Below are 23,755 nucleotides of genomic sequence, written 5' to 3' on the forward strand. Positions count from 1 at the left end.
CATCCAGAAGAATGAAAATAAGACCCTTTCTTATCTCCTTGGACAAAGCTCAAGTGCAAGTGGATCAAATATTTCCACATTAATCCAGGTATCCTGAAATTATTAGAAGAGAAAGAAGGGAAATCCATAGAACACACAGGCACAGGAAAAAATTTCCTGAACAAGACACCAATGGGTCAGGCTCTAAGGTCAAATATCAACAAATGGAACTTAATGAGATTGAAAAGTTTATGTAAGGGTAAGGACATCGTCAAGAAAACAAAATGGCAGCCAACAGATTGGGAAAAGATCTTTACCAACACCACATCAGATAGAGGCCTAATATCCAAGGCATACAAAGGCCTCAAGAAGCTAGACGCCAGAGAATCAAACAACCCTATTACATATGGGGTACACACCTAACACAAAGTTCTCAGTTGAGGATTATTAAATGGCTGAGAAGCATCTTAGGTAGTTTTCAACATCCTTAGCCATCAGGGAAATGCAAATCAAAACAACCCTGAGATTCCAGCTCACACCAACCAGAATGACTAAGATCAAAATTTCACATGACAACAGAAGCTGGAGAGGTTGGGGAGAAAGAGGAACACTTCTCCACTGTTGGTGGTGTTGTAAACTGGTACAACCAAACTGGAATTCATTCTGGCAATTTCTCAGAAAATTGGACATAGTACTACCTGAATACCCAGTTGTGGAAAGCCGTGATAACACAAGATGGCGTTAACTTCCATTGCGGCAGCCTGGCCCCTCCCTGTAAAAAAACTTGGCGCATTCGCAAAGAGTGACACGAGCCATGTCACTGCCCATCCTGGGGCGACATGATCAGGCAACTGGCAGGCAGCCAATCACACAGCGACCTGCCACCATTGGGGGTATAAATTAGGGTGCTTTCTCCTGCCTGGGGTCTTCCTCTTCACGATACAATAAACTGTTGCAGAAGGATCCGGGTGTTCCATGTTCTTGCTGGTGAGATTGTAGCGCGGTACACCCAGTTATTCCACTTCTGGGCATATACCACAGAGAAGCTCCAACACACAACAAAGATACATGCACCACAATGTTCATAGCAGCCCTATTTATAATAGCCAGAACTTGGAAAGAACCCAGATGTCCTTCAGTAGATAATGAATGGATACAAATATTGTAGTACATTTACATTATGGCATACTACTCAGCTACCAGAAACAATGACTTTACCAAATTCTTAAGAAAATGGATGCATCTAGAGAATGTCATCCTGAGTGAGGTAATCCAGTCACAAAAGAACAGATATAATATGCAGTCACTGATAATTAGATACTAACACCCAGAAAGCTCTGAACACCCCAGAAACAACTCACAGAATATATGCAGTTCAAGAAAAAACAAAGGAAAAAAATTTGAAACCATTATGCTTAATCTTTACACACCAAGAAAACTATTTCCAGGTTACATCTTATTTTACATGTACTTTATGCTCTTTGTAACTATTAAGATTTCAATGCATACTATCAAACATTTAAAATAATCAAGTACTGACAAAAATGTATTCCTATACTTTTATGCAAAAGTGTTTAAAATATGTACATTTATCTTTGTTTCTTAAATTAAAGTTCTTCAATTTAAAAATAAATAAATAATTTTTGGAATAAAAGTAAATAATTCTTTTAATATTATAATAAATAATAAAATAAATTTGATAGTAAATTATATTTGGATAAGTGGCATGTGATATATTCCTAATCTCTTTGCTATGTGACATTAATAACTTAATAAAGGCTTTTATTGTCCCAATACAAGGAATAAAAACAGCTAGGCATAATGGCAAGTTTGATAGTCCCTAATGTAGCCATATATAATTCTATAAATTCCATTAATTAGAAGCCAATTTATAATTGTTTTTAATAATATTTTATAAAATTATATCATGTGCTGAGTGTATATTACTACAACTAGCCATGTTTTTTCAAGTGTAATCTTAATATTTAATAGCTTACAGTTGTCACAGAGAGGTGAGGTGTAGGCCCAGAGTCAGTCTACATAGTTGGGAAGGTGTGATCTACAAGTGGAAGTCAGGGAGTATATACTCTATTACTTGATGGGAGAATCATTACTATATTCATCATATATCCTCATCATAGATGCATATCCTGGGAAAAGAGCCAATAGGTCTATGCATTCTTAAATTCATGAATATGCTAAGATGCCCAGGATCCATACTCAGCCCATGTTTGACTAACATCAAAAACTATGGATGACTTTGATCTATATAATCCTTTGTAGACTAAGGCTGGAATTGCCAGAGACTTAGATTTAACATTTTTATATATCTTTCATCTATTATCCATACAAAATGTTGCTCTATGACTCAGCCTTTATTTTAATAAGAAATTTTAGTATGGTAACTTCAATGTGTTATTTTAAGTATTAATTAAATTAATTTTATGTATAATTATAGTTAATCATCTCTGTTTTGGTTTGTTTGTTGTTTGAAGGAGGGTTCCTCTGTGTACCCCCAGCTGCCTTGGAATTCATTCTATAGGTGAGTCTGGCCTCAATTCAGAGTTTTTCCTAACTTTGCCTCCTGAGTGCGGGGATTAATCATTGTAGTAATGTCCTAATTTGAGATAAAGTACAAGCATTAAGTATGTGGAAATCTGAAAGTGATTGAGACACCACTAACCAACATGTGCTTATATAATTATATGTTATATTAATGGTTTTTGCAACAATTGAATATTTTTCTACTTAATGTAAGTATATAGAAAAATCAATTCCAGTAAAAAAAATACATTGTATTTTATAGTTAAAAGTCTACCTCTCCAATTGGACTGTGAGACAATGTGACTGTTTAATGTTTAATGTTAGCACCAATATTTGACAGAGAATTTGAGTCCCATGGAAGTGACAGACGGCTCCTTGCTGAGAAGAAAGGCAACAGCTGCCATGCCACTGGGATCAATAATTTCAACAAAAGATGGCTAAGATCCCAATCTACAATTTGATGAAATTGGTGAAAGTCATATATATGTTGGCCTTGCTCTTCCAAATGGGTAGTTTATGCAAACTTATCTTGTGTTGCTCTGTTACATTTTAAAAACCCCACAAGCAAGTGGCAGAAGTCCAAGCTCTCTCAGTTAAAAATAATCTTCTCTCTAATTAATACTAAACTATTTCTTCCATTTAAATAAACAATTTAGTCCACAATTTAACAATGTTTTCCTCGGGGTCTTCTGGCGGTTCCTATGCTACAAACTCTGCAATAAACCTTTCTAATGGAGTTCAATAAAGCTGTGAGTGACTACACAGCAATGCCATCCATCAGTGATGCCTATACAAACTCACTGCGGTAAGGAAGTCAGTGGTGGGTGGGCCATATCTCACCCTGACCTCCTGTGGTTAGCAGTTAAGGGATGTTTGCTGTTACCCAGCCACTGAAGAAGCAAATTAAGTTACAGCTTTCATTTCTTTTCAATTATCAGAGCAATACAGATTTGTATAAAGTATTTTTTTTCAAAACCAGAGCCAGAAAGTATGCTTAGAATGAACCAATAAAATATAGATATTAAATCACTGCCACCTAAAAGCATAGCTTTTATTTTCATAAGCATCTCTGGATGAATGGGGCAACCAGAGGTTCTGTAGAACCACTGAAAGATGGTTCGCCAATTTCTTGGTTTAATTAATAATATGATCAATCACTTAAAGCTACCAACAGCAGGTGATGACTTACATAGTAACTGTGTTCACTTTATCAACATAAAATGTATGTCATTATAAATTACAAGAAAGATACTCCAAATTATAATATATTTCCAGCCAGCTAGGATGAGAATTCTAGGACAGTTTTTTTCTGTGCTTCTTGAAAAGGTACTGCTGCTGCTCCCATGAGACAGGCACACTACTTTCCCAAGCCCTGCCCATAGGCCTAAGGAAGGAGGTATTTGCATACTGCCATTAGGCAACTGCGTTTTACTAACTCTTTATTGTGACCCAGAAAACTTTTGAACAACCCTGAATTAAAGACCTACCCTCTGCTGACTGTAGGTCTCCCAATAGTTGGTGATGTACTGATTTTCCACCTACAATCTAAAATAAGAAGAGGATCTTGCAGCCCTGAATATTTGAGAGTTGTGGTCAGCTTGATAAATCTCACACTGCTTTACTCCAAGAAATTGTAAAGTGTCATTCTCTTTCTACTTATGATTCTAGCAGGAAAAATGTAAATAAATAGTAATAATAATAATAATAATAATAATAATAATAATAATAATAATAATAATAATAAAGTAAATAAATAGTAAAGTCATTACCATAATGGTGAGGAGTTTTGATGTCTTTGGCACTTTTATGTCTCATTTTATTTTGCAATGTATGCTCCTACAATTTAATGTACAACTTTGCACTAAGCAATTTTCTTATCTTAGTATTCAGGATAAAAAAATCCTCTGGGAAACATTTAATGCATATTGAAGACTCAGAACAGAGATACTTTGACAGTAAGGTTTATGTTAAGTCAGCTAACACTAGAAAGAGAATGCTCATGCCATGGGAAGTGTCTGGTCTAACCTAGTCTTTACACATTTCTGTATGGTATCCTGTCTGCTAAATATTGGCAATGGAAAAATAACCCCTATACTTTTGTTTCATTCTCACACTTTTCTCTGTTTTCACTGATATACTATCCTAAATCAGCCACATATTCTGGTTACTTTTATCTTTCTCTTTGTGAAAGAAATGCAGATATTAAGACTGGAAAAAAAACTAGAACAATTTAAGCTTATTAAAATGAGCTTATTGAAAGGGTTTTGTCAACACATTGAGTTGCACATTGAGAGAAGCCAAGGGATTTTAAATTACAGAAAGGCAAGATGCTAAATAGCAGGGGTAGATATAAATAGAAATAAACCAGAAGCAGAAAGAAGCTAGAAATTACCACTTTACTTTGCCCAATGAGGAACACAGTGCTGCATAGAAAATGAAATATTTTGTCCTATCTCCTTTCCTTTTCCATTTTCTGGTAATGCAGATGGTGAAGAGAATAAATTGGGTGAGAGGATGAAGCAAAGGAATGGAAAATGAAAACAGATAAAGATGGCCCAAATTCAAAACAGCACTGTCATTCTAGATTCTGAATGCAGGGAGTCACCATAAAATATGCATAATAGAATCTCATTGTTTTCAAGTGACAAAGAAAAAAAAAAAGACAATCGCATGTGGCAATGGAAGAGACAAAATAATAGTAGCTAATTCATTTTCTTGAGCAAATAGTATACTGAGATTTCAGGAGAAGGACAGAACATGATCAAAAAACATATCTACCTAAAATTATATGGTCTTAATTCCAAACAAATCTCCAGGAAATCTTTAAGAACAATTAATATTTAATTTGGTTTGTTTCTTTGTAAATGAAAATATTGAGATACTGGTTGACCATGATCAGACAATTTAGTGGACTCGTTTATTAATTATTTTTCCATTTATTTATTTATTCATTTTACACCTGGATCATTGTCCTCCTCCCAGGGTCCCTCCCTACCGTAGTCTCTTCCTGCATCCTCCCTCTTCATCTCCTCTGAGAGGGTGCCTTCCATGTATCCCCATGAAATTGCTTAGTTGCTCTAAATTTCCCACCCTTTTTATTGCTTCTATCTCTCTGTCTGTCTCTCTTTTTCTCTGCTTCCTTCCTTTTTTCTCCTTCCTTTCAATATGTGGATTTAGCTTGTCTGAAACTCATTATAAAGACAAGATAAGTCTCAAGTCCACAGACATCTGCTTTCTTTTGCTTCCCTGGTGCTGAGATTCAAAGCATACAATATCATACCTTGCCCTGAAAACGTTAAGACCAAAGCTAACAGCTGCATACCAGTCTGTTTGTCTGGGATATCTATGAAATATGTTTGAGTACATCTTTTGAAGAGTATCACAACAATTTTTGTTGGCATTCTATTTGATATTACCACAGACTGAGATGCAGAACCTTTTGCAAAGTACTTTTTTCTTTTTTTAACCTTACTTTTGTTTGCCATGCATTATATGAGAGAATTGTAATGAGAAATGTTAAGAGGACTGTTTTTTACTAATTGCATTTATTTATTTGTATGGGGCAAGGGAAAAATATGTGTTGGCATGCAAGAGAAAAGCAGAAGACAGCTTATTCCAATTGCTTCTTTCTTTCAAATAGGTCCCCAGAAGCAAACTTGGGTCCTCAGAATCACTAGGGTTTTCATGAATAAAGACATTTTGCTAACAACTTTATTTTTATTGATTCTGAATATATTCATTATACAGAATATTATGTAATACACACACAAACACAAACACGCGCGTGCACACACACACGCGCGCACACAAACACACACACACATACATACATATATATATATATATATATATATATATATATATATATATATATACATATATAGGCAATTCATAAGATAGAGTTAGAAGACTCACCAGTACAATGTTAACCTAAGATTTTGTGTGTTCTGTTGATAATATAGAAATGGAGACTATACAATAATAAACAGAATGGGCGATGCTAATGAATTACTGCTTTTATATAAAAGATGGAAGTTTCTTTTGCATAGGCAAGGTTTATATATTACACGTGAAACTGATACTTTAAAAACACATATTTATTACAGTGTAATTATGTTTATAATAATAAATTTGATAAGACTGTAGAGATTTTGTAATTTCATATGTCATATCCAGTTGACACTTCATAGGGTAACTACTACTTCACAGCAAAGGAACAGATTCATTTGAGGAACATCTGATAGAAAGATAAAAGAAAACCCTAGTCACATAACCACTCTCATGAAATAAAAAATTCTTCACTGTAGGCTGATTTATTTTTAAAAGATGTGGGAATTACCGACATAGATAAATCATATCAACTATGTTCTTTGTCACATAAATCAAATAAATAGGTGCCCGGTATACCTAGTTTCTGCACTGGGTCATCAACAGTCAGTCATTTTACATTGTGACATATTTATTACAGAGCTCCTCCATTCTTTGTGGTCAATCTGTGTTCTCATAACAATTTTCTGCTATGTACAATGTGTCTAAGATTAGAAAGTTGAAGCTAGTGGAAAGACCATGAGCTTTAAAGAAAGAACCACACTGCTGGAGCAAGATTGTTTTCTCCAAAGCTCAGTCTTCTTACAACCTCTCCCCTGATGCTTTTGCTGAGGGTCAGAGCAGCAACAACTCCATGCTTAAAACAATGGATACAAAATAATAGGCAGAAAATTCAGAAGACATAGCCCTTAAACTTTTGACAGAGAAACATATGGTGCAATGAGTCTTGAATCCAGTTTAGTTACTGATCTGGTCAGCAGTGTACATATGTGTCTTGTGTGGTGCAATCTTTGTAAACAAGCCAGACACTGATACTTTGAGCCTTACAAGTTTTTTTTTTTTTTTTTTTTTTTTTTTTTTTTTTTTTTTTTTTTTAATGTGGTGGTGGTTATCCTGTGATTTGAAAAATATCATGCTTCCTCTCAATTCAAGAGAAGCACACGTTGTCTCCTATCATAGCTCTTTCAAGGGTCCTGGGAAAAGGCCGTAGGTAGAAATTTGCTACTTTCGAGTAGAAAATAAGATCTCTGTGTTTTTACTCAAATGATTCTTCTATTATCATTGCAGAAGGACCAGTTAAACAATCAAATACTGGAAATCTATTGTGTCCAAGAAAATTAATTAATTACTCTGCATGTATTGTCTTCAAACATGTAAAATATGCATTATACATTAGAAATTTAACCTTTTAAAGGGGTTGGAGAGATGGCTTGATGGTTACGAGCCCTGACTGCTCTTCCTGAGGTCTTGAGTTTAATTCTCAGCAACCACATGGTGGCTCACAACCATCTGTAATGAAATCTGATGCCCTCTTCTGAAGACAGCTACAAGTGTACTCATAAAAATAAAATAAATAAATCTTAAAAGAATTTAACAGATTTCAGTATCTTCAAAGGCAAATATTTCTGAGTAAGCAAAATAATTTTATAACTATTATAGGTATCCTAATATCACAGATATTGGTATGTTAATTAATAAGAGCAGGAGATATCTGGGGAGAGAGAACCTCAATTTAAAAAGTGACTGCATCTTTCCACCCTGCAACTCTGGGGCGCAGAACAGAGCTCGGCCCATCTTCCATGCGGACCAGCAGCTCCTAAAGTTTTAAAGACTGATGAGTAGGAGATCTATGCAGTCAGGGCGCAAAGAGATCTCTGCGGAGTGAGCACAGAAAGCGCACCGTCCACCCTGCCTGATCCAGGGACCAGGAACACAACTTTGGAACTTCTGTTTCCACCCAGCAACTCTGGGGCGAATAACAGGGCTCCGCCCATCTGCCACCCTGACCAGCAGTTCCTAAAGTTTTAAAGACTGGTGAGTAGAAGACCTGAGCATTCAGGAAGCAGAGAGATCTCTGTGGATTGCACACGGAAAGCACACCCCCTGCCCTGCCTGATCCAGGGACCAGGAACACAACTTTGGAACATCTGTTTCCACCCAGCGACTCTGGGGTGCAGAACAGGGCTCGGCCCATCTGCCACCTGGACCAGTGGATATCCAGGCACAGACCAGATACAAGGGAAAGGCAAGAACATATAACTGACAACAAGATGACAAGAGGAAAGCGAAAGAATATATCACAAGGAAACCAATACAACCAGGCAACACCAGAACCCAGCTCTCCCATTACAGCAAACATTGGAATGCCAAACACTCCAGAAAAAGACTAGACCTGAAATCATACCTCAAGATGCGAATAGAGATACTTAAATAAGAACAGGAGGAAAAGCAAAAAGAATCAGAAGCTTTTAAAGAGGAAACAAGAAAAACACTCAAAGAACTCAAAGAACTAGGGGAAAACAGAACCAAAGAGATGAAGGAATGGAAGAGGGAATTTAAAATGGAAATTGACACAATAAAAAAACACTAAAAGAGATAACCCTAGAGGTAGAACACCTAAAAAAAAATATCAGGAGTCACAGAAGCAAGCATTTCAAATAGACTACAAGAGATGGAAGTGAGAATCTCAGGGGCAGAAGACAACATTGAAAACATAGACAAAACAATCAGAGAAGATGCAAAAAACAAAAAACCCTGAACCAAAATGTCCAGGAAATCCAGGACACAATGAGAAGACCAAACCTAAAGATAATAGTAATAAAGAGGGAGAAGAGTATCAACTAAGAGGCACAGTAAATATCTTCAACAAAATCGTAGAAGAAAACTTCCGTACCCTCAAGAACTTTAAACTTCTAAAGAAGAAAATTGAGGATGAACTCAGAAAATGGAAAGATCTCCCATGCTCATGGATTGGAAGAATCAACATTTTAAAAATGGCCATCTTACCAAAAGGAATTTACAGATTCAATGCAATCCCCATCAAAATTCCAACCCAATTCTTCATTGACATGGAAAGATCAATGTACAATTTCTTATGGAACAACAAAAGACCTAGAATAGCAAAATCCATCCTCAACAACAAGAAAACATCTGCGGGAATCACTATCCCTGACCTCAAGCTATATAACAAGGCAATTGTGCTGAAAACTGCATGGTACTGGTACAGAAATAGGCATTTGGATCAATGGAATAGAATAGAAGATCCAGAAATGAGCCCTCACGTATATGGTCACCTGATTTTTGACAAAGGAGCTGTAAACATTCAATGAAAAAAGGACAGCCTATTCAACAAATGATGTTGATCCAACTGGCACTCAGCATGCAAAAGAATGAAAATAGACCCTTTCTTATCTCCTTGGACAAAGCTCAAGTGTAAGTGGATCAAAGATCTTCACATTAAACCAGATACACTGAAACTATTAGATAATAAACTAGGGAAAACCTTAGAACACATAGGCACAGGAGAAAATTTTTTGAACAAAACACCAATGGCTCAAGCTCTAAGGTCAAAGATTAACAAATGGGACTTAATGAAATTGCAAAGTTTCTGTAAGACTAAAGACATTGTTAAGAAAACAAAACGGCAGCCAACAGAATGGAAAAAAATCTTTCCCAACTCCACATCTGATAAAGGCCTAATATTCAAGGTAAACAAAGAACTCAAAAAGCTAGACACCAGAGAATCAAAAAACTTATTAAAAAATGGGGTACAAAGCTAAACAAAATGTTCTCAGTTGAGGAATTTTGAATGGCTTTGAAACATCTGAGGAAGTGCTCAACATCTTTAGCCATCAGGGAAATGCAAATCAAAACAACCCTGAGATTCCACCTCACACCAGTCAGATTGGCCAAGGTCCAAAACTCAGATGACAACTGATGCTGGCGAGGTTGCAGAGAAAGAGGAACACTTCTCTACTGTTGGTGGGGTTGTAAACTAATACAACCACTCTGGAAATCACTCTGGCGATACCTCAGAAAATTGGACATAGTACTACCTGAAGACCCAGCTATTCCACTTCTGGGCATATACCCCAGAGACACTTTAATACACAATAAAGATATATGCACCACAATGTTCATAGCAGCTCTATTTATAATAGCCAGAAGCTGGAAAGAACCCAGATGTCCTTCAGTAGATAAATGGATACAAAAATTGTGGTATATTTACACAATGGAATACTACTCAGCCACCAGAAACAATGACTTAACCAAATTCTTAAGAAAATGACTGCATCTAGAGAATATCATTCTGAGTGAGATAACCCAGTCACAAAAGAGCAGACATAATATGCAGTCACTGATAGTGGGATGCTAAGCCCAGAGGCTCCCACTGCCCCAGAAACAACTCACAGACTGTATGAAGTCCAAGAAAAAAAGAAAAAAAAAAGTCATGCTCAATCCTTACCCACCAAGTACACATTGACAAATTCCGGGTTGCACCCTGTATTACATGTACTGTTTGCTCATTGTAAAAAAAAAAAAATAAAAATCTTTACACACCAAGAAAACTGTGAGTATTTCAAGTTTGCATCTTGTTTTACATGTATTTTATGCTCATTGTAAGTAATGCAATCTTGATCACACTATCAAACCTTTAAAAAAAAAAAAACAAGTACTGACAAAAATGTATTGTATAATTTCTGCAAAAAAATGCTTAAAATCTGTACATTTATCTTTGATTTTTAAAATAACATTGTTAAAAAAATAGAAAGTGACTGTATCAGATTGGCCTGTAGGAAAGACTGTGTAACTCTCTTTGATTGGTTATTGATGTGGGTACGCCCATTACACTATTGGTGGTATCACCCCTTTGTAGTTCTGGGCTGTATAAAAAAGAAAACTAAGCAAATTACAGGGAGCAAGACAGTGAACTCTGCTCCTCAATGGCCTCTGCACTGGTTCCTCCTTCAGGTTCCTACCTTGAGCTCCTGTACTGACTTCCCTCTCCGATAGACAACATGAAAGTGTAAGCCAAGGTATCTATGTATTTCAAAGTTTCTTTTGGTCAGAATGCTTTGTCCCAGTAGCAGACAGCAAACCAGGACAGCAAGAAGTGAACTTATTGCTACAAATACATTCTGCCACAACTGTATACTTTATACCTCCAAGAACTATATACTAACATCATTTTTAAAAAGTAGAGGTCAGACATAGGTCAGAATTTGGGAGAAAATTGTATAGATCATGATACTTACTTTAAGGAACATGTAGGTTAAGAACAAAACCACTGACAAATATGAATGCCTTATTGGAAGTCAATATTTGACTCCAGTGTTCATGTAAATCACTGAGTAATCCCTTAAGGGGCACAGTGAAATATGCTTATCTTCTAAAATTTTCATTACTCCTCACCAAAATGAAAGGTCAGACAAGCACTGTCACTGAAAAGAAAATGACTTTGCCATGGAATTTAGATTGCAAATAGGATAAAAATGAGTCTGGGCCAGATGCCTCTTTACTTGCTGCTTATTCATGAAGATCTTTTATTAAATTAAGTAATTCACTTTCATTGCACATTATGTGAGAACAGCTATTTAGTTTTACCTTCTTAGAATTTCTCCTGAAATACTGTTCTCTTTTAGGCTTTACGTATTGTAATTATGATAGACACATTTATATATCAAGCATATAACACAATTGGTGGTTTTATTATAAATATATATAAATTAATATAATAACATTTGATAAAGGTTTATGTGCATATATTTGTGTGTTCTTACAGTTTCTGTCACCTTTTAGCAATAGTGTTATAATTTGTTCATGTTGAAAATTATTTTCTATTTTATTATTTCTTTGTGGGAGGTTATTTTTTTCTTAAAATGTTATACGTTAACTAGTTAAGCTATATTCTCACATGTCCCTTTTTAAGCTAGATTTTTTTAAAAATTAAATTTATTAAGTAAGTCCGGATTTTCTTTCAATGTTACAAAGATTTATAAATTCTTCTTTTAAATTTTTCTATTTTATTTTTAATATTATAATTTAATATCAATGTTTCTCCCTTCCTTTACTTTCCCTAAATCCTCCTATATATACTTACCATTTTCAAAAGTACATCCACAATGAAATGCCAAAAATTAAATGAGAGATTTTATTTTATGAGTTCCAGGTGACAAAGCAAACATGACTTGGAAAACTGCTAGTGACAAATATGATGATACCAAAACAATTTGTGCAATAGAGAGGTGATTTAGCAAATGTAATTTGGTGCTGAAGTTTTGTTTTGTGTTGATTTATAACCAAAAGGAGAGCACTGTTAATAGGATGATTCAGTGAAATATATTTCACTATTCAACATCTAACCTCCTAATAAATATGGACTACTGAATAGTGCCACAAAGAATATACAAATCTTTCTACTCCTGCAGACAAATACCTCTATTGATTCGAAGTTCCTCACTAGTTACTGTTTGGTAAATCCTTTGGTCTCTTCTTTCACCTGGAAACTATCTTAGCAAACATATTTTTTATCTTTCATTAAAGAACTTGGAGTTGTATTTCTGCATTCAACCATTAAATGATGCAGTATAATTTAAAAGTAGAGAATTATGTTATTTGATTTTAACTTCCTGACATGTTTAGTGAGATATTTAGCTCGAAAGATCTGCCAAGTAGGTCTCATATAGAAACAAAGATCAGAAATGTGAAGGAAGCAAGAGACTCATATTCATGACAAATGTATGGTGTCTGTAAACTATCAATTATCATAAAGGATTTTTTCAATCTATGGTGTTATGTTTATCAATAAAAATTGAACCTCTTTCTCCACTGATCACAAAATTGATATATTTCCATTTATCATGAATGTGTGTGTGTGTGTGTGTGTGTGTGTGTGTGTGTAACCTTTTTAATTATAGATAATGGAAAAATGATAAATGACACCAACATTCAAAAGCTGGCACATGAGCTTCAGCTCTCAGATCTGGGGTGGCATTCCATTGTTAATAAAATAGCAGCTCCCTGGGCCAACAATGTTTGTAGCATTATCTCAGACTGAATTCCTGAAGTCTAAGCCTAAAGTCTTTATTCCATATTTCATCAACTTCCCATGACGATTATATGGCACTAAAATCAGTATATATTTATACTTAATGAGTAAAATATACCGGCGTACACATGTTTAAAATTTATAGCTTGTTTAAAATGCTGCAGCCATTTAAGGTATGTCAGATCAAGAATTTTTTTATCAAAGAGAATCTCTAAAAAATTGTAATGTTACTTTATTTGACTTAAGTACTTTGCTTTTCTCTTCAGTTTTACTCACCTTTCTATACACAAGTGCCTGGTTGCATTTTATGTAGGACTCTGTTCTTTTAAATTAAATGTGCATTCACTACAATCCCTTAAGCATTATCATCACTTTCTTAGAAAAGAGAAATAGTATAGATCCAGGATTTTGTCTGAATTATGTTCCATTTGCAGTCACTCTTATAGCTTATTGCAACCTTGTCACGGGCATAATAAGACATATTATTCATATTTATTCATATATTATAATGGGTTACTGAAAAGAAATGACTTTCTACCAAAATGGAGACATTCAGCCAAATGAAGTTCAGGCCTTCTGGGACTAGCAATTCAATGAGTGTTGGAAAGCTTTATCTGACAGCACATCCTTTTATCAATTACAGAATTCTTAATGATCAGCCTAGCAGTTCTGTGACTGACGAAGAGGCTATGACATTGGAAAAACAGAGCTTTCAGCTAGATAAGGATACTACGCAGCACTCCTGCCCTTTGAGTTGACACATTCATATACTTTTCTTGTCATGTATATAATTACCTATACAAGAGAGGAGGAATGAAGAGAGGTGATGGGGCTCAGAGGACAAAGAGGATTAACCTGCATGGCATCAAGTACAGAGCAAGATGGTGTTCTCTCATAAACACGAAAGTCAAAACCATGGCCAGAGAAGGTCATTTGCTTCATGTAGAATAAATCACAATAGAAATGTAATTTTCTTAATCTCCCGTATGATTTCCTTCCTTGAATTTTCTCTTCTATTGTCTCATTTCATGACTTCTATAATAGTGGTTTTAATATGCTTGCTCCTCAATCTAGAACTGGCTCTGCTTCAAATCACTTATTGTAGGTAATTAGCTTTAGTGTCTCTTAGTCTGTATTGTCTCAGTTGACTCTGAGACAGAGGCAGAGGATTTTTTTATGAGTTTCTGTCTTTGTTCAGAATATAAAAGAGTCAGGACAAAAATCAATGTCTGGTGAGAAGTATATGTGTTAGTCTGTTCATAATTTCAAGGTACTAATTGCTCTGCTTCCTTTTCTTGATTAAAAAAACACAAATCCTACTGCACATACTCTGTTTAATTAAAAATAATGAGTGAAGACAGACTGAAATTAAAACGAGAAAGGACTTCCACATCACTTAATTACTAAATACCAAACCAGATGTGAAACAATTGAAAAAAATAGAGAGAGAATAAAATAAGCATACACAGAACTTAGAACATTTGAAACTATTTCATTGGCTTTGCCTCCTCAATACCAAATGAAGTAATGGTAATAGTAATTACATACAGCATCTTTTTCCCTTTTGCAAATGAATACTTCTGAGGGAGAGGGGAGGGGACATATGGGCACGGAAATTTAAAATTAGTGAATCAAATGAACTCACATGAGAATTCTAACATGTTTTTGATTTAATTTAATATGCCCTTCCCTGAAAAATGCAAAGGATTGGAAATGTGTTTGAAAAATTCAGAGGATTTTCATTGGCAATTGAATAGAGACCATCCCACATGGTATAGAACTCAATGGACATTTCCAAAGTATTATGACAAAAATCACAATGTGGTTCAGGCTAAACAGGGAAGAATTCTTAGAGATAACTCAATCTATTATGTCTTTCTAGAATAACATAAAAGTGATAGAGGAACGGAGAAAATAAAACTATTAGTTGGATATTTAGTGAATTATTCAAAAAATTTGAAAATCATGAGGCCTGGTAAGAGAGGAGTGCTGGGATTTAAAATTGAGAAATGCATATTTATCTAAGACTACTTGTCAACCAACTGCTACTCAAAAAAATCCTCAATATTTGTTCCTTCATACTTTTTCTTTTGCTGAATAGTAAGGTGGTATCAACTTTTAGGGATAAACAACTGATGAAGTATACCGAAATGTTTAGAGTTTGGAAGTTTACAAATTGAATTCCAGAATTCCTACTTCATATGACTACAAGGTCTTCCATGTTCAGTGAAGAGGACTTCAGTTTAATAAACGTATAGGATACATGAAGTTTCTAATTCAGTATGCTTAAGGTCCTCATAAGAGACAGATGCAATAGGGATAAACAACCCTGAAAAAGATTCTGTGGAGATTAGTGGGGACACTATCATCTATAACCAATCACTGAGGCCTCCAGAGAAAATTCTGGCAATGCTTTGATCCTCAACATCTAGTTTCCTGGAACCATAATAAACTCTGCTGTTATATGCACTATGTCAACTCTAGCATATTTTTGCATTCTTACACAAAACCCTACATGTTTTGGACATGATAGTTCTTATGCCTTTAATTCGCCTCAGTTTGGATTCATTATGATTCTTCCCTATATTTGCTTTGTAGCAATTAGGACCTATTCAGGCTTGGGCTTGCTACATTATACTTCATATGAAGATCATAGAGTGGCTGGGTCATTCTTGTCAATCCACTCTTCAATTATGTTAGAGTTAACATGAGAGAGCTTTCCTAGTCACTCTGTCAGAGTCTGTAACTTTCTTGGACATAACTAACATTTAACAGATACTCATTGAAGGAATGAAAAGTATTACATGAGAATCAAGAAAAAGTCAACTCAAAGGTAGAATAAAGAGTGTTCACTGAAAAGTCAAAGCAGGTGCATGTTGAAAAGATGTAGTATCTTTCAGTCACTGTATTAGTGCAAAGATGAAAGGAAGAACTATGAGAACTAGAAGAGAAAAGGTCAGAATATGATAAAAGAGTATAAAAATACATCATTTAACCAACGTTAATAATGATCCTATATATAACTATTGTAAATTTCATCTCACTTTTGAAATTTAGAAAAACAAAACAAAAAAAGTAGACACAAAGTAAAACACTACAAGTAAGGATTTGAAAGAAATAAAAATACTTTCCATATGTGAAAATGTCATAATTCCTTTGAATTTGTATAAGGAATTGCCTCTCAATAGTATAGAACCTAATGTGAACATAAACTCAATAAAATATTTGTGTAAAGAAATTGTTCAGTGACCTTAGCGAGAGGAAAAGGGACCCAGTCATCTAGTATTGTTAGACCTTCCCCATGTAGTAAAGGAGTGTAATACTTATCTGCTTTTAAATGCTTAGCTTATATTATTTAAGTTCCAGCTCTGACCACTTAATGTTGTGGTAAATATAAAAGAGTGATAACTTTTTAACCTGTGCTAGTCCTGGCTGTGTAGGGCCACATGGCACTGCTGGGTATCTCTATCAGAGTGGCTCCATGCTGCCTCTGAAAACTCAAGAGCAGTTCACTCCACCCATCCCTGCTGCTTCTGTCCCTAGCTAGCCTCACTTTACAGGAGGACTCACTTTCCTCCACTACCCTGGAAAAACATGACTCCACAATCAATAACTTATCAAACAGGTTGATTTGTTATATTCTCAATCCACAAACCCTCCAAACTATAAGTTTACAACCAGTGGACAATGATATATACAGCCCACCTACATAAGAGAGGTAGACCCATTGAAACCTTTAGAAAGAATTATAACAACATTATCCATCTAGAAATGTGCCTTGAGAAACATCCACAGCTGTTTCCATGTTGTCTTCTCCTCCCGAGTATTCATCCCCCTTTCTCCTCCTCTTCCACTTTCCTAGACTTTTCCGAACCTACCTTTCCTTCTCATCCAATGATAGGCTCGACCCACTTTGTCATATAATGACATCATCCTACAACTTAATTCTTCCTCTCACTCCCCTTTATTTTCTATTAATTAGTTGTACAAAGCATTGTTTTATAAAAGCATTCTCTGATGAATTTAAATTATATTCACACTTGTATTATGTTCCCAGCCCCTCTTTCCCATTCTCATTGTTCATTCCTAGAAATGGTCTTGTACATTTTTTTTGCTTTTGTTTAGTTTTGTGTTTTTTATTCTCAGATACCACATATGAGAGAAACATATGCCTTTTTGTTTCTGAGTCTAGCTTATTTCAGCTAACATAATGACTATCAGTTTCCATTATTTACCTGCAAAACCCCACAATTTTGCCATTCTTTATGACTTAATAAAAACATATTTTCTTTATTCATTCATCCCCTATGCACTTAGACTGATTCTATACCTTGGCTGTTGCAATTGTACTGCAGCAAATATGGAGACATGCAAATGATAGCACGTTCCTTTTGTTATGCTTCAGATATAAAAAAAGATGTGGTATGACAGGATCATATGTATGAAAAGAAAGTTCTTGAAAAAGCCAAGTGTTTATTCTACTTCCTGCAGAGTTGCTGATGGGGTAGAATATCCATGTCTGTGGAGTATTGGAATGTTGTACCTTGAGAACAGAATGATGTTTGTCTACATAATATTTATTACTAGATATTTATAAATCTACCTGTCATAACAGACTTTTGATGCATTAACAAAGAAAAGCTAGTTTCTTAAAACCTCAGAGCTATAAGCATTCTATGATAGAACATGAAACTTAAGAGATTTCTATGCTATCGAATATCTCCACAAATATATTTGGAAAGATTCTTAACTAATTACTTTCTTTGTTCTTTGATGTTTAAAAGATGATATAACCATACCATTGTGGCACATATTATTCAGATCAACACTCTGGGTCCCAATTCATTATCATGGAAACATAGCTCAGAATTAACTATTTATTTTTTTTGTTTTTTTTTGGAGCCAGTGCTGTGTTTGAGTGAATATAGAGAAATTCCTTTCTGTGTTTCTTTGATTGTTTCTACTATTTTAAGGAACTCTCTCTCTACACACACACACACACACACACACACACACACACACACACACACATACACATTTCAACAATGCTTGTTAAAGTGACATGACTAACTTACAATCACATTGATTATAGGTAATGGCTCATTTTTCTTGCATCCTTAAAAACATTAGCCTTTTTACTTCTTTGTATTTTTATAAAACCGTTCTAACTAGGGAAGAGAAGTAAAATGAAATTTTGAAGTATTAATTCACAGTTATGCAGTTTGTAATAGAATTGACTCTGCATTTCTTCTTTTAATAAGTTATCTAATCAAAGATTTAGTCCATTTATATTTGGATTACACTGTATGGTTGATGTTCATTTAGTTCTTCATGTGCTCTGAGTATTAATCCTCATTCAGGGGAGAAGCTAGCAAATTTTTATCTTTGTGTGTGTGTGTGTGTGTATGTGTGTGTGTGCTGACTCTTTATTGTTTTTACTGCTTTATTCTTGGCAGTCCAGAAGCTGTTTGGTTTGATTTGTGACACTCATCCACTTTTTGCTTTATTTCTAAATATTTTAGATGTCTGTATATGAATATCAAAATATTCTCTCTATATATTTTCTTTGACTAGTTTCAAATACTCACGTCTTACATTATAGTATTCTTTCGTTATTTCTAGAGAGATAAGACTAAAAGGGCAGTTATCTATAAGTCATATTTAATTTTCTTAGCACGTTGTATTGAAGAGTATCTCCTCAAACTTATTTTGCTTTGTGTTTCTGTACTGGGCTCAGGCAGTTGGTACTATAATATTTCTTGAGGAGGGATGAGGTCTACACTTATCACTAGACATAAGGTCAAATGTTTAAATTTTCATAAGTAATTAAGCTGCTTCAGTAAACTGGTAGTGGCATACATACTTTGGTACTAGCAAACAGCACTCTGTTTGAACTTAAGAACTGCTCAATCAGAAAGGAACTATAGTTGTTACTGGAAAATGACCCAACTATGCTCACTCAGCTATGGATCTTGCAGAGCATACATGCTGTAACATTAGATGGGATTTTTTTTGCTAATAAAATTGAGATAGATACAACAGAGGGCAAAAAAATATATTTAATGAAAAGAAAAATTTCAAATGTTGTCTTTTAATATCATTTGATGATATTTATTGACTTTTAATTCCTAGAACATAGTAGTATGTTCAGTTCTTAGTTTCAAAAGCTTTCCTCCAATAGTCACAAAGATGTCAGATATAAGGGTGGGCAAGCATGAACTAGGTGGATAAAGGAAACTCAATTTGGAATGTGGCTTTGGACCTACAACATTCTGCCTTTCTAAAATCTTTAAAGTTGTTTTCAGTGAATGAGCCTTGTAGAACATTCAGGAAAAAACATTTGCTTTAGGAACTTTGTTTATAGAATGTTCATTTCTACATTAGAGTCACAACAGATTTCACCTGAAATACATTGCTTATTCCATTATTATCTCCTTATCTTTTACCCCACCCCAATTTGTGGAGCAATCTGACTTCTACTCCCTGCGCTTCACTTGCTTGTGTGTTCACTCTCAAAGCTCAAGGACAGTGGGTTCTGGCTCATTAAATAATGTATCAAATAACTGTGCTCAGTGACTTCCTTTCCCAGCTCCAGTATTTCCTGCTTTTCTTCTCAGACTCTCTGATTCTCTCTAGTGTTTGTTAGGGTGCCATCTTATCACTCAGCTCTTTAGTGAAGTGTATCTCTATAATACTTAGCTTCTCCTTCCTCATGACTGACCAGAATCTTCTAAAACCTGGATTCCTATTACTTATTACTATCTCTGAAAAGTATTGTACTGGACAGACACTTAAGTTTCTAGACACATACAAAAAGCTTTCTGGTTTCCTCTGATTGGAACAATTTTGAAACAAAACATCAAAAATAATGTGTGTAAAATGTTATGGGGACATAACTTTTAAAATAATTTTGTTAATCATGTCCAAGAGGGATTATTGCATGCCTCAATGAAGCAGTGTTTAGCTTCCTAAAACCAGTGTAAACCGTTTTCAGTACTGTTTACATCATATTTCACTCAGAAGACCTGTGGCTGTCCTCTGAGAAGTTCTACCAGCAGCTCACGGAGACAGAGGCAGATACTCACACCCAAGCATTAGACTGAGGTCAGTGACCATTATGAAAGAGTTAGAGGAAGGATCAAAGGCACTGAAGGATGGTAACCTCACAGAAAGACAAATAGTGTCAACTAACCCGGATCCCTGGCAGCTCCCAGAGATTTAGCAACTATAAAGCATACAGAGCATCCATGGGGTGGACCAATGCTTCTGGCACAGAGGAAGCTGAAGTCGGCCTTGTCTGGCCTCAGTGGGAGAGAATATGCCTAATTCTGAAGTGACTTGATGCTCCATGAAAAGGGGATTCCTGGGGAGGAGGGGACTATGTTAGAAGCAGAGGAGAGGGCATGAGGTGACAAACTCTGGGAGGAGAGGAAATTAGGAGAGGCAACATTTAGAACGTAGATAAATAAAATAATTAATTAATAATAAAAATTGGAGTAAAATATGGTCTTGATTTTTAATATATTAAAAAAATTCTGTCTTTCATTGTATTTTAAGTAGGTTGTTATATACAATCAAATTCCTAAATCCAGAAATACATATCAGTCATGTAAATCCCCATGGTTTACAATAATTCAGCACTTTCATTTTTGATAATTATGTAAAGTTCTTAACTATTTTATTTTATACTAGGAAATACAAAAATTACATGCAATATAATTAAAATAGTAATATATAATTTATATATAGCATGATAAACATTATATATATATATATATATATATAAATATGTCAGTATTTTTGTAAGTTTGTAAAATTAAATTTCTTCCCAAATTCTAGTTTATTCTAATAGGGAGATTAATACTTAGAGTACTAAATTTTATGTATGTACATGTACAATATATAATATTTATTTTTAATATGTGCATAAAAATTATGTATATTAATTTGCATAGTATATATGCAGTTATATAATTTCTGTATCTACATCAACGTCTATCTTTTTTTCCACGTAAGCCTTTTGTTTTAATAAAAATGTGGCTTAGATTATAAATCACATTTACAGATAAGGAAGACTAGACCTAGATAGTAACAGTGAAGCTAGTGTTGCTGGAGGAATGTGTGCCCCACATGCAGCTTGAACACAAAGACCAGGGGTCAGCATCACAACTCCCTCTAGACTAGAGCAGAAGCAGGAAAAAAATGGGTCCTTGCTGAGGGCTGCGCAGCACATCTGACCCCACCCATCCCACTGCAAACGGATTCACAGCTGTGGCGTCAGATGAGCTGGGGCTGGGGTCTTGCTCACACCAAGTGGCCCCGCTGTTGACACTGAGCCAAGGACCATTGCTGTAAAGGGTGTCCACTGGTTACCAGTATTAGAACAGAAAGAGGAAGACACACAGGTAATCTGTTTCTTCAGGAGTACAGCCGTGGGTGAACTGCATCTCATTAGGCTCAGTCCAGAAACTTCCTATTGGCATTTGCACCAAACAAGGCTCAGTAGACTTCTGGCATCATCTGCTAGCTTATTAGGTCCAGTCGGCTTTCCAGAGTGTAGGAAACCTTTATCTTGTGATCCCCATTATAGATTTCAACTCCACCAGCTATGTCCTCAGGCAGGTAGGCCTCGTGGTCAATTTGGACGTCAACATCTTTTTTTTTTTTTTTTTTGGTGGCAATTTTATACATAGGGGTTGTTTTTTATACTGTAGCCTTAACCTAAGGAAAAATCTTTTTTTTTTTTTGTAGCACACAATCATTTGCGGTTTTAACAGCTGGTACAAGCCCTGGGGGACCAGCCCATCCAGCAGCACTTGGTACCTGGTCGTATCTTTTACCACCTTGCTGGGTCTCTGTCTTGCCTCATTTAGCACATCAGTGATGAGGTCATATCTTTCTCTGAGGACTTTGAGCCTTGCCTGATTCATCAAGATAGACATTTAGATTTTCTCCTGCTGTTCAGTCTGTTTTTCTTTCTTCTCGTAGTATTCCATAATCTTCAATCTCTAGGTTTGCACAAGACAACCTTTCTCAATGGCGGACTCTTCTGCCTTTCCATCTATTCTTCTGCTTTCTCATCGGCTTCTTGTTCGATGAAAGCCATCATGTGCTTAATCGGCTTCTGTACATCCGCATCGCTGAGCGCCATGCCGAAGGCAAAGCTCGGACAGGGGAAGCTTCGAATCTGAGCTTAGTGTCGGAGGAGCAAACCCTACATGAAAACCCAGGAAGCTTCAGCTTCCTTTTCCATCCATGTCTATCTTGACAAATGAAGAACTTCAGGAACTTGTAATGGAATTCCGTTTCCATAGGCATTTTCTCAGGTAAAGATACTTGTTATCCTAATAGGATCAAATAATCTTTCTTTATTATATAATTGTTTCCTATTGCAATAATTGCATTTTTTAGCAAAGCATATATTTTGCCCAGGATCTCCTACTAGTAATGATGGACTTGTTTTTTTATTTTTTTTTTATTTTTTTTTTATAAATAACAGTAGTTGAAGAAATATTTCTTACAGAGCTCTTTAACTTCAAAGACCTTCAGTTGGAGAGGAGGTCTAATGAAATGCCAATGATTTCTCAAATATTCCTTAGCAGTAGTGAAGGAAATATCATCTCAATAAAACTATTGAACAGTTTAGTCTGGGTTTACTATGAAAGCTATAACTGAAATTTAATCAATGACATGACTAACACATTTTAAATACCTGAATATATCTGATTAGGTAAAGTAATGCTTATTAACTGGTTTCAGGATGAAATCAGGAAAATAATAACATAAAACTTCAAGATCATCTGATGTCTACCAAAAGCAAAGTATCTAATAAGTTGGCCATGGTGGCTCACATCTATAAGGCCAGCGCTTAATTGGCTGGACGTAGGTTTCTTGGCAGCGGAAGCTACATACTTGGTTCTACAGTGTTGTATGAAGAGTATGAATAAGTGAAAACTATATCAACAAGAGAGGTACAGACTATTTTATTGACATGTCAATGCATTGAGTAAGAAATGGTTTCATTGTAAGTCTACTAGAATTGTGCCATTTATAAATAGACATGTTTCTCAGGCCAACATCCTAAAGACAAATAGTTTTATAGATGAATTTTTAAAAAGGTATTTCTAAAATTCTCAAAAAAATGAATTCTGTTTTATTGACATCAAGAGCAGAGACATCTTCTCAAGGAATATCCCCCCCCCCAAAAAAAAAACTATGCAGTGAGAATGAAGAGAAGATGTAATGTTTTGTAGTGCTGCTATATAAACAAATAGACCAATTCTTTATGATGGTCCTAAAATGATTAACTTTTTACCATGTAATCACGTATTCTGAAAGTGGAGGGGAAGGGAGAAT

At 35.2% G+C, this 23,755-nt stretch overlaps 1 pseudogene across 1 annotated transcript; it reads right to left on the reverse strand.

Moving 5' to 3' along the window:
• Positions 1-21,856: 21,856 nt before the first annotated feature.
• On the reverse strand, positions 21,857-22,550 carry LOC308433374 (V-type proton ATPase subunit E 1-like; annotated as a pseudogene). Its single transcript has one exon. The product of its transcript is annotated as a V-type proton ATPase subunit E 1-like (transcript).
• Positions 22,551-23,755: the final 1,205 nt, after the last annotated feature.

Source organism: Micromys minutus (assembly GCF_963924665.1).
Source record: "Micromys minutus genome assembly, chromosome: 19".
NCBI classification, from domain to species: Eukaryota; Metazoa; Chordata; class Mammalia; order Rodentia; family Muridae; genus Micromys; species Micromys minutus.